This window comes from Engraulis encrasicolus, chromosome 22 (assembly GCF_034702125.1).
Source record: "Engraulis encrasicolus isolate BLACKSEA-1 chromosome 22, IST_EnEncr_1.0, whole genome shotgun sequence".
Classification (NCBI taxonomy): Eukaryota; Metazoa; Chordata; class Actinopteri; order Clupeiformes; family Engraulidae; genus Engraulis; species Engraulis encrasicolus.
This window is the reverse complement of record NC_085878.1, coordinates 40,847,237-40,860,264: the sequence shown is the minus strand read 5'-3', so window position 1 is coordinate 40,860,264 and position 13,028 is coordinate 40,847,237.

Here is a 13,028-nt window from a genome sequence, read left to right as displayed (position 1 = left end):
GTGTGTGTGTGTGTGCGTGTGTGCGCTCGCGTGCGTGCGTGAGTGCGTGCGTGCATGTGTGTGTGTGTGTGTGTTTAATCCCCTCTTCAGTCTGGTCACTTGTATCCCAGAAGTGTGTGTGTGTGAAGGCACCTCTGGCCCTAGCAGTGTGGCATGCATTGCATAATTACACAGGGCCGTGAGAGCGCTATAGTGTGCCTCAGGAATGCCAGAAGATGAGTTACTGTGTGTGTGTGTGTGTGTGTGTGTGTGTGTGTGTGTGTGTGTGTGTGTGTGTGTGTGTGTGTGTGTGTGTGTGTGTGTGTGTGTGTGTGTGTGTGTGCGTGCGTGCGTGCGTGCGTGCGTGCGTGTATTCGTGACATTCCACTTACGCTTAGCTGAGGCTTCTGTCCAACATGGCTACTTAAAGCAATGGTTCGGAGTAGAATCACCCTAATGCCATTTGAACCGTGACACCCATCCACCTTTACACCCGAAGTGTTTTCTGCCGCAGGCTTACATCAACAGAGTTGCCGTGTTATTCGATGTTTATTCCGGATAGCTTGACTCAAGCGCATATGGATCCTGGGCACCGTCTCCAAACTTTCCCCACAAAAAAAAACATGTCATGACACCAAACTTCTACAGTATAACAAATGTGGTTTGTACTCACAAAAAGATGAATTTGAAACTTTGTACATAGTCCAGGAGTTTATTAGTAACAACAGACGAGACGATTAGCTTTTCTGCTGCTAAACATCCGTCGACGTCACTTCCTCCAGCTGGGACTTTGTTGATGGAAACAACATGTGTTTTAGTCCACAGCCAGGATATATGCACGAGTGTGGCATCGTCTTCTATTTATTAAACGTGGTAAAATTTAAATCCGAAGTGGTTAATTTCTAGTTGTAGCGCAAGCTGTCTTTTTGAGTTTTCCGCCTTCCGGACTCACGTGTATTTGTTTCCATCAACAAAGTCCCAGCTGGAGGAAGTGACGTCGACGGATGTTTAGCAACAGAAAAGCTAATCGTCTCGTGTGTTGTTACTAATAAACTCCTGGACTATGTACAAAGTTTCAAATTCATCTTTTTGTGAGTACAAACCACATTTGTTATACTGTAGAAGTTTGGTGTCATGACATGTTATTTTTGTGGGGAAAGTTTGGAGACGGTGCCCAGGATCCATATGCGCTTGAGTCAAGCTATCCGGAATAAACATCGAATAACACGGCAACTCTGTTGATGTAAGCCTGCGGCAGAAAACACTTAGGGTGTAAAGGTGGATGGGTGTCACGGTTCAAATGGCATTAGGGTGATTCTACTCCGAACCATCGCTTTAAGTGCGGTCCCTGGACCTTTGTAGACTTGGGTGCCTTGTTCAAGGGCATTAGATGTCATGGATAAAGGTGTAGGGCAGGGGTATTCAATTAAATGTCACAAGGGCCAGTTTTTCAAATTCCTCCCAGTAAAGGGGACGAACTATACGTATGTATTATGGTTAGCGACTGTCAATGAAAAAAATATGGGAGACTTCATTGAAGTGGAGGGTCTGGGGGTCCTCCCCCAGAAAGTTTTGCATTTCTTAGATGTAATTTCCTGCATTTTAACGTCCCCTGTCCCATTTCAGCGCGATAACGGAACCCATACTTGTTTCTCTAAATTCCAAAAAACGATTGTGTATATCAGGGGGCTTGTGGGGGGAACCTTGCTGTCCAAGGGCCGCATCTGGCCCCAGGGCCGCCATTTGAATAGTCCTGGTGTAGGGAGACTGGATTCGAACCTGCAGCTACACACATTCCAATGCAAGATGAGGGTCCTAGCTTTTAAATGCACCTTATTTCACTTTTTGTGCGCTTCGGAGGCTGGGATATTTAGGTTTTAATAGGCAGAGGGAACTTTTTCCCAAAAAGGGTTCAGGCATTCAGCAGGCGTTTTTTGCCAGTGCCTTAGGCTAAAATGGGTTCATCACTTACTTTTACTTTTACTTTCAGGTTCCAGAAAACACAGAAGGTTATTATTCTTGTGCGAATATGCTAAGTGGACACTAGGTGAATGGCGAATGTTGGACTTGCTGGAGAAACACAAACATTCGACTTTATTAAACATAAGAAATGCTCTTAAGTCGGCCCCCCACGTTTGGGCTTGCATTGCCCATGGGGACCCCGATTCGAGTCCGGCCGGGGTCATTTCCCCACCCCAGTCTCTCTCCCAATCGTTTCCTATCTACTCTCACACTGTCCTGTAATAATAGGCTGAAAAGCCCCCCAAAAATACTTGCAAAATGAAATAAAATAAGAAATGCTCTTGAGAAGTATTTTTAAAACAGGTCAACATGCAATCCCTACGCACAAGACATTTTGAATACTTTAGTACTTCCACTTGATAGTACTTGTACTGGTACTCCACTCCTCCATTCAGGCCTTGACTGGCCATCTGGCTTAGTGGGTATTTACCCCACGAGGGTGCGGGGCCCTATTTTCAGAAATGTTTTAAAAAATCTGAAAATAGGGGCCCATGAGGGTGTGGGGCGCACCAGTGAGTCAGGTCCGCGTCGCTAATTATGAGGGCCAAAAGTGCCCGGGCCCTGTTTCTCCCCCAGCCCCCTGTGTCTCTGGACACCCACCATCCCCTCTCCATCACACTAACACATCAAGTCACACCACCCCTTACACAGTAAGGTCAGAAAGGGCTCGGCTGTGTGTGTAAGGGGAGGCAGGGGTGGAGTGTGTTTGTGTGTGTGTGTGTCTGTGTGTGTGTCTGTGTGTGTGCGTGTGAGTGTGTGTGTGTGTGTGCGTGCGTGTGTGTGTGTGTCGGGATGCTGGTGAGGTGATGGGTAGCCAGCCATGCACCCATCTGAATTTTCCACGACTGGCCGCCCGGAATAGCCCCCACACAGCCGTTTATAAATCAAAGAAGAGTGGCTATGACACCGCAGAGACCCTATCGCCGGCTATTTACAGCTACAGAGGAGCTGGCCGGGTGTGTGTGTGTGTGTGTGTGTGTGTGTGTGTGTGTGTGTGTGTGTGTGTGTGTGTGTGTGTGTGTGTGTGTGTGTGTGTGTGTGTGTGTGTGTGTGTGTGTGTGTGGTGGAGAAGGCCGCAGTGGTCCTATCTCTGTGCTATTTTCAGCTTGCCGTTGACAGCCCCACTTGTGAGCTTTCCAGTCACAGTTCAATAGGTCACGTGTTGTCTGTGTGTGTGTGTGTGTGTGTGTGTGTGTGTGTGTGTGTGTGTGTGTGTGTGTGTGTGTGTGTGTGTGTGTGTGTGTGTGTGTGTGTGTGTGTGTGTGTGTGTGTGTGTGTTTCATTGGGTCACATGTCTACTGGGCTTCCATTGCTGGAAAGCTTCGTCTTGGGAATTGGAACTGGGATTGTGGGATTTCACACGTGTGTGTTGCGTTTCGTCACCATGGCCTTTTTTTGCCACATCCGCCGATATTTACGGAAAATGTCTCCCCCGCACCATTGAAATTCCTTCCATGTAAATCAAGCTTTTATTTGGCAATTCCAGTGTCCTGCGTTATATTCCCAGCATGACACCTGCTCCGGTTCTATGGAACCCGGCCCAGTGTTTCCCCGCCGCTATGGTTTGCTTTCAAATAATCACCATAACTGGCCGACCATTTATACAGACACGCTGTTCCAGCATGTTTACACAGCCGTGGTCCGAGTGAGGCAAAACACCTCGTTACTTCAGAGAAAGAAAGTAAAAGAAAAGGTGCTTTTGTTGTGTTTCAATGAGCAGCCTAGTTGCAATACTGACTGTGGCCACCATCCTAGACAGTGCACCTTCAAAGTTCTCAGTGGAACCTCATGGCTTCTTTGAGGAACACTCTGATTGGCACTGCGATCGAACTCATACAATTCTCTAAGGAACCTTGGAGTTCTTCCCAGAATATTTTGGTTCTCCAGAAAGAAAAAACGGTAACACTTTCTATGAAGCCCATATCTATAGCGCATTATGAGTGCATTTATAACACATTATAATGTGCATTATAATTACTTACAATGCATTATGACTACACCCATGATATTTCATGATGCTTTATGTTAACAGTTATGAATCTAGCTTATAATGATTTATAAATCCAAGGGTGTTATAAGTGCTCATGACTGGTTATAAACTACAGGCTGCCTGATAGGGCTTATAGTACATTATAAGTACTTATACCCCTCTATGCACAGACCTGGATGATAAACTGTCATAAGGACTCATAAGATGCTATAATGTTCCATGTGAGATCATAAGTTGTCAATGTGTGCTCTAAGTAAAGTGAAGTTCTTATGGATGCATCTATAATGCACTGTATAATGCACATCTATAATGCATCATGATGTACTATAAGCCCCATCAGCCAGCCTGTAGTTTATATCCAGTCACGAGCACTTATGATACCCTTGGATTTATAAAGCGTTATAAACTAGATTCATGGTTATTCATAACTGTTAACATAAAGCATCATGGAACATCATGGGTGTAGTCGTAATGCATTGTAAGTAATTATAATGCACATTATAATTTGTTATAAATGCACTCATAATGCGCTATAGATATGGGCTTCATAGAAAGTGTTACCGAAAAACCTTCATATTTATCAAGCTGATATCAAGCCCTCTTTGTATTCACAAATACTTATGCTTTCATCAAGCAGTGTCTCTGTGTGTGTGCAAGCGAGTGTGCTTGCACACCTATAAACCTACAATGGAAACAAGCCACAGACACACAGACACACACACACACACACACACACACACACACACACACACACACACACACACACACACACACACACACACACACACACACACACACACACACACACACACACACACACACACACACACACACACACACACACACACACACACACTCATGACTGGCATGTAAGTCTTGTCCAAATTTCCATGGAGAGTGAGCGATAAGGCGGGAGAAGCTGTTGAACTCAGTGCCCACAAAAAACCCACACCACATGCAGCACACAGCCTGGGTGCACACAGGGCATGAGAGAGAGAGAGAGAGAGAGAGAGAGAGAGAGAGAGAGAGAGAGAGAGAGAGAGAGAGAGAGAGAGAGAGAGAGAGAGAGAGAGAAAGAAAGAGAGAGAGAGAGAGAGAGAAAGAAAGACAAGAGATGGTAGGGAGAGATGGAGAGGAAAGCAATGATAGAGAGAGGGGGGGTGGGAAAGAAAGGAGAGACAGAAAAAGGGATGAGAGAGACGGAGAGAGAGATGTTATTGAGTGCCGGGGGGTGAGAGGAATTGTGTTGTTCACACCTCCTTCTCTGAACGACACCAAAACTCTTTGTTGTTATTAGAATGCTGGTTCCCCCGGCAACCGTCAAGGGCCCACTGTTCCGAAGCAATGCTGAGGGCCAATCATAGGCACGTGATTGGCTGCAGTCAGGTGTGAGCACCATGGCAACCCACAAGAGACATGGGCCACCCAGCCCATAATAAGGCCTCTGGGAGCAACCACACTCAAGAAGGGCTGGCAGGGGACCACAAAGCGACCTGGGTATTTATGGCATAGACCAGCCACTCACCCCTAACCTGATTTACATCATCTGGCTGCGTTCAGCAACTACACGCCAGGGCGAAACGGCATACCAGAGGGCAAGAGTCAGGTTACCTCACCCCCCACCCCAATACTACAATTATGATGGCCTCAATCCACTGTATATTAAGAATGCACAGATGGGCTGGCTAAATTGTGTCTCTAAGGGAACAAAAGCATCGACCCCCCCCTGAGAATTGTCGGCCCACTGGGAAAATGCCCTGTGTGCCAGATCATGGGTGCCGCGAGGGGGGGAAAGGTGTTACAGATTCTAAGGGCCCAACAGCATTGACAGGGCCCCTGGAAGGATGCTGATAACATAATTTGTCATGTTGGGTGCCCAAAATTTGAATCTTTCATGGGGCCCAAATTTTTTAGCAGCACCCCTGTGTGCCAGATGACCAGTGCAGCCCTGGCTAGGCCGGCAGGGTGTCGGCGTCAGAGAGATGACACATAGATGTGTATCCACATGTGTGCTACAAATAACAATATTACGTGTCGACTTGACTTGACCTGGACTGCACAGGAAGACAGCCCAGTAGGAGATAGGCCCACCTGATATTCATGAAACAAGGAAGGGGAACGCGCACACCGTAATGTCGAATGCAATCGTAAACTTTTATTGCATTAAGGAAAAACAAAAAAAAGTGCTTCCCAAGTGTAGTGCAGACGTTTCGGTCACAGTCAGACCATCATCATTTTTGTTTTTTGCGATAAAAGTTTACTATTGCATTCGGCATTACGGTGTGCGAGTTCCCCTTCCTTGCTTCAAGTTAATCCACTGGAACCTACGCATCCACCAGGCACCAAGTCCAAAGGTGCGGTACCTCCACTGAAAGAACGCCACCTGATTTTCAGCTATGTATCCTTGACTTCCCCTTGCCAGGTCACGTTCAAAACATCTTGGAAGGGTCATGGTCATGGATGGTACACACATGGAAGAGGAAGATATACAGGCCCCCATATACACTGTGCCATTAGAGGATTAGGAGATGAAGCAGGGGAGAGGATAGCAAAAGAGAGTGAGAGAGAGAAAGAGAGAGAGAGAAGGAGGAGATTGGATGAGAGATAAGAGACGGATGTCTGGTCCCAGCGGTGCTAAAAACCACACACACACACACACACTCCCCAAATGGCTGGAGTCATTTCTCAGTGACTTTTTGCAAATGTTTAGACAGATGGCATCATCACATGTCACGTGTCCCTCCCGCAGCTAATATGGAGAAGTGCCCAGAACGCAACGCACGCCTGTGACTAAACACTCTGAAATTACAATTATCATCACTTGGGGTTGCATGGGCAAGTGAGTGAGTGTGTGTGTGTGTGTGTGTATGTGTCTGTCTGTGTGCATGTGTGTATGTGTGTGTATGTGTGCGTGAGTGCGTGTGTGTGTGTGTGTGTGCGTGTGTGCGTATATGCATGTATGTGTGCAGGTGTGTGTGTGTGTAACAGAGAGATAGAAAGAGAGAGAGAGATAGTGTGTGTGTGTGTGTGTGTGTGTGTGTGTGTGTGTGTGTGTGTGTGTGTGTGTGTGTGTGTGTGTGTGTGTGTGTGTGTGTGTGTGTGTGTGTGAGGGCATGCATGTCTGTGTGTTTTTACTTGTTGTATGCTTGTTGACAATGTGTGACGCTAAGCCAAACAGGATATGTCAGCGCCTGGGCTTCTCTCTCTCTCTCTCTCTGTCTCTCTTTCTCTCTCTCTCTCGCTCTCCCTCTCTCTCTCTCTCTCTCTCTCTTTCTCTCCGCTCTCTCTCTCTCTCTCTCTCTCTCTGGCTCAGTCTCTCTCTCTCTCTCTCTCTCTAACTCTCTCTCTCTCTCTCTCTAACTCTCTCTCTCTCCAGAGCCTGATTGGCTTGGGCTTGGAGACCTCCAGAGGTCATCGGAAAAACATGGTCAAAGGTCAAGTGAAGGTCAAGTGGCCTCTACTGAATTTTAATGTCGCAGTCTCACATGCACGATCATGTGGCCTTGAGCCTCTCTCTGACCCTGTGTGTGTGTGTGTGTGTGTGTGTGTGTGTGTGTGTGTGTGTGTGTGTGTGTGTGTGTGTGTGTGTGTGTGTGTGAGAGAGAGAGAGAGAGAGAGAGAGAGAGAGAGAGAGAGAGGGAGAGAGAGAGAGGGAGAGGGAGAGATCTGGTGTGTGGGTGGGTTAGAGACAGAAAGTGTGTGTATCTGTGTGTGTGTGTGTGTGTGTGTGTGTGTGTGTGTGTGTGTGTGTGTGTGTGTGTGTGTGTGTGAGTGTGAGTGTGGGTGTGTGTGGCGATAGAAAGAGACCATTTGGATTGTGTGTATAGCGAGTGGGTGAGTGGGAGTGAGAGGAAGAGCGAGAGAGAGAGAGAGAGAGAGAGAGAGAGAGAGAGAGAGAGAGAGAGAGAGAGAGATAGAGAGCAGCACACTTGTATATGACATGTGTTGTGTTGCTAGTTGAATGTATAAATAGCAGCAGAGCTTAAGTAGAGAGATGCCCTGTGGCTCCTCTTGTGTGTTGCATTGTGCTGCTGCTATAATGCATACGTACAGGGCCACAGCTTTGGCTGGGCCCAGGACAAAGTCATCTGAAAGGGCCCCCTAGCCAATACTTACAATGTAATTGGTACCCAATTTTGGGTCCCCTATCTCCCCGGGCCTGGGACAACATACCAACATACCAACATACACCTGTCGGCGGGCCTGCGTACAGTATACCTATGTATAGTAACAGGTCTGGAGGATAGCGATACCATGGGGCAACTATTACCCCTCCCATGGGGGAAAGAGTAGAGTATCGGACATGTAGGAAAAGGAGAGAGAGAGAGAGAGAGGGAGAGAGAGAGAGAGAGAGAGAGAGAGAGAGAGAGAGAGAGAGAGAGAGAGAGAGAGAGAGAGAGAGAGAGAGAGAGAGAGAGAGAGAGTGGAGTGAGAGAGAGAGCGATTAAGAGATTTAGAGATTACAGTAATGGAACAGACCACCCTTTTTGATTTTCACATATTTGCAGTATTTCCCAGCATTATTCATGAATGTGCATATTATTTTGGTTTATGTGTTTGCATTGCCCCTTTAACAGTATAGCCAAATTAGGCATAGTAATGCAAGTCTATGGTAAAAAATAAAACATCATCAAATGTATGCCCTACTTATAAACCCCTTTAAAATGAATGTGAAATTTCATCAGAGTGTAAAACGGCAATTTAATTCCGTCCAGTGATTACTTGTGGCTTGATGCTTAATTTACCAGTTACTTCCAGTGATTATGCTAAACTATGCTAATAATTCTGATCCAATAAATCTAAGTAGGCCTACTGAAAACACTTTGAAGAAAATTATATGCACATTCATGAATAATGCTGGGAAATACTGCCAATATGTGAAAATCAAAAAAGGGTGGTCTGTTCCATTCATTCTTAATTTGTGCCTTTAGTTCCTTGCAGAGTGTGCAGAGAGTGTGTGTTTGTGTCGGCCACTTGCCCTTGGTGAAATACAGTATGGCGTGGATGCAGCTACTCAGCCATGGGAAGCCCATTCCATGAAGTTCTCTACTTGGGATAATCTGAAGGTCACATGAAGGTCACATGAAGTTCTCTACTTGGGATAATCTGAAGGTCACATGACGTTTAGAGCTCTGTGGCAAATGACTGTGCAGGAAGTCAAGTTCAAGAACGCAGAGGATGCGCGCACATCACAGAGACACAAGGTCCTGGACAAAATAACTGAAGTAAAGGATGGATGTCTGCAATACTGTTAAGGCCCCCCGTTTTTATTGGCACGATGTTTGGGACCTAAGTCCTTGAACTTGAAGAAGGACTGAAGTCCGCACCGTAAAATTAGGAGCATTAACAGTGTTGCAGACATCCATCCTTTACTTTTGTGCAGAAAGTCAACCTATTCTTTGCACTATGCATCTCAGTATCCACGGACCCCTCACTGTGAGCCCTCTCTCGCTTCCATTTCATAATAAAGCTGACAGTTGAATGTGGAATACGTAGGAGCAAGGCAATTTCATCACTGCATTTGAAGCGCTCCATTGCAAAATGCAAATGCCAATTGCAAGTGCAAATGCAAATGCTACTATTACTATGTCAGAACGCTATAAAGGACTTTTAGGAAAAAGAACAACAAAATACCTCCTCTTAATGTATGTTCTCTACAAGTCTTCTGTTGTCCAGTCTTGCACTTTAAATGTCTGTATGAGCAATGTCTACGTCCATACTGTCTATGTCCATGTATGAGTACTGTCTATGTCTATACTGTCTATGTCCTTACCTAGATTAGTCTATGTCTGCATGGGAGAGCAAGAAACGCAATTTAAAATTCTTTGTATGACCAGTGCATGTAAAGAAATTGACAATAAACTTGACTTGACTTGACTTGACTTGACTTGACAAATGCAAGTGCAAATGCAAATGCAAATGCAAAATGCGTTGCAAATGCAAAATGCATTTTTTTTACTTTTGCATTTAACCCATTGATGCCTAAGGCACCTGTGAAAATGGGTGCTGAATGCCTGAGCCCTTTTTAAGAAAAAATGCATTTTTTTACTTTTGCATTTAACCCATTGATGCCTAAGGCACCTGCGAAAAAGGGTGCTGAATGCCTGAGCCCTTTTTAAGAAAAGCCGCCCTCAGCCTATAAAAACCTAAATATCTCAGACTGTGAAGCACATAAAAACATGCAATAAGTTGCATTTAAACGCTAAGACCCTCATCTTTCATTAGAATGTGTTCATTCATCTCAAACAAACAAAGATTTTTGTTAAAGTTGTCTCAAATCTCATGAGCCTGAATGTTGTGTAATGCAGCTCCAGGCGCCAGGGCCAATGTTGCGCAATGCAGCATCAGGCATCAATGGGTTAATTATTGGAAATGACTGTTCACAGACATCCTATCATCTATATGTGTGAATTCCTTTCCTACCATTACAATATTTGGGAACATCCTTTTTAAACCAACCCTTAAAAAGTGCCTTTTGCAATGCAATGGAATGCCCAATACAAAAATGTAAATTTCCAAAACTGTTCCAAAATTGATATACCGGTACATCAGTTGCACCTCAGCTCTTCATTTGTTGCACATGTTCCACACAGGAGTTCACTGAGCTCCTGAGAGTGGCCAATTCTTTCACAAATGTTTGTAAAAAACTAAAAACAGTCTAAATGCCTATAGGTGTTTTGTTTTATAGCCTACACATCTGTCCCTCTCTCCATGTCCTATCGCAAATTAACCCCCCCCCCAAAAAAAAAACCCTAAAATATCTTTTAAAAGCATTTGGTCAGGCCAGGTGATTGGGACACCTAGTTCTGATCATTTGGATGAGTGATATATTCCCTGCATGAGGCTATGCTGCCCATTGATAACTTATACAATAATGCATTTCACCATGATTATGTCTGTGACTAATATTTTTTATGTATTATTATTTATGTATTCACCATGATTGTGGACTTATATAATCAGACTGAAAGACTGAAATCTGGGACAGTGCCATTTCAATGACAAAGCCTGAAGACGAGTGTGTGTGTGTGCGTGTGTGCGTGTGTGCATGTGTGCGTGTGTGCGTGTGTGTGTGTGTGTGTGTGTGTGTGTGTGTGTGTGTGTGTGTGTGTGTGTGTGTGTTATGCTAATGTTTCCTATTCTGTGGCACCTACTCAAACGTGTCTTGCTTTTATGTAAGTGTCGGACATATATCTCATCTCTTCCTCTTTCTTTCTTTCTTTCTTTCTTTCTTTCTTTCTTTCTTTCTTTCTTTCTTTCTTTCTTTCTTTCTTTCTTTCTTAGATTGGCTGGACTTCCTGTAGCCATGATTAGACCCTTTCAGACTGCCATGAATTACGCACACACACACACAAGCACGCATGCACGCACACACGCAAGCCACAGTGTATTCATGGTATAGTCACCACAGAAGAAAAGGTTTCAAAGAAAAGGGAGGATGACGTCACCAGTTATTGAGGGAGAAAAAAATATCAGAAATGAGTCACTGCCTGCACACTGGTCAGACACTCCGCACTGTGCCCTCAATCAGTGGCGGAACAATTGCACTGATAGGGCCCCTCAGACAACTGGCCATGGTCACAATAGGGCCCCCACTAACATTACAGGAGGGCCCTGGGCCCAGGGGCAAATTCCCTACTCTCCCCCCCTATAGCTCCGCCCCTGCCCTCAATACCAATCATCAGCGTTAACAAATGCTCACTCAGACAAAAGTAGATCATTGCATCAAAAAGAGGTGAATTCAGATATATTGGGCCACCTTTTTTTTTTTGCATATAAGCGAATGGCCCAAAGTGGCCCAATTTATCTGAATTCACCCCTATCTATACTTGACTGGAAATTACAAACGTAAGATTTACGTGGATCATGGTGAACATTTTCAAATATTCATGAAAAAGATCACATTTGTAAATGGGCAGCATACATTTAGGAAGTAAAGTAGGGTGTGTTCAGGTAAATTGGGCCATCAGCTAAATTGGGCTGGATAAGCATTGGGTGTCTCATTTCTTTTAATTCTACAGACCAACCACCACAAATGTACTGAAATTGTTGCAACATTACTACTCTATCTGTTTAAAGTCATTCGAATAGCATAATACTTTTTTGATGGGCAGGGGGAACCCTCATATGGAGAGTGACAGAAGAAAGTAAATTTCAGTCTTGCCAAAATAAGAAATCGTCTAAGGATGATGCTGTTTTCAGATGTGATAAAAACTGGAAAAACGGATATGTCTTTAGGTTTGAATATGTGCCCTTAATCTGGAAAAACATAGCTGTGGCAACATTGTGATGTTTAAATACCTAAAAATGTCAACAACAAAAAAACATCGGCCCATTTTGGCTGAACATGTTAAGGTAAAGTGGGCCTACCCTTTCAGGTAATTTTGGCTGTTTTTTTCTATGGGAATTACCATTCATATTTTAAACAATGTGACTATTATTGAAGATGGAGGTGTCAGGGGAGCTCTTTTATTGAAGTTGTGATATCTTTTTGGAAACAGATGTGTTGATCACTAATTTTGTTTTCTTTTGTGCAATTCTTAGTTTTACCATTGGAATAGGTGGCCCATTTTGCCTGAATAGGTGGCCCATTTTACCTGAATGCATTTTTTTCCATCCAAGATGACACACCTGTCACTAAAACTTGTAAAAATGTATAATTTTTTACATCAATCATCTTGTTTTTTTGTCATGAAATGGAAGATTATAAGTCAATTTATGCAATCAAACTTAAGTTTGGTTAATGTATTGATGTTCTTCCTCTTCCTCTTACACACACACACACACACACACACACACACACACACACACACACACACACACACACACACACACGAACATGCACACAGGCACACAGGCACACATGCACACATGCACGCATGCTATGAGTAGTAAAATCAGAAAAAAAAGATAATTTTGTAGTGGTCTCTTATTTTTTCCATAGCTGTATATGAATTTGTGCTCTATTGTATTATTTAATTATGTATTGTATTGTGTCCTTTTTTGGCCTTGATTCTGTAATAAAGTTAAATATACT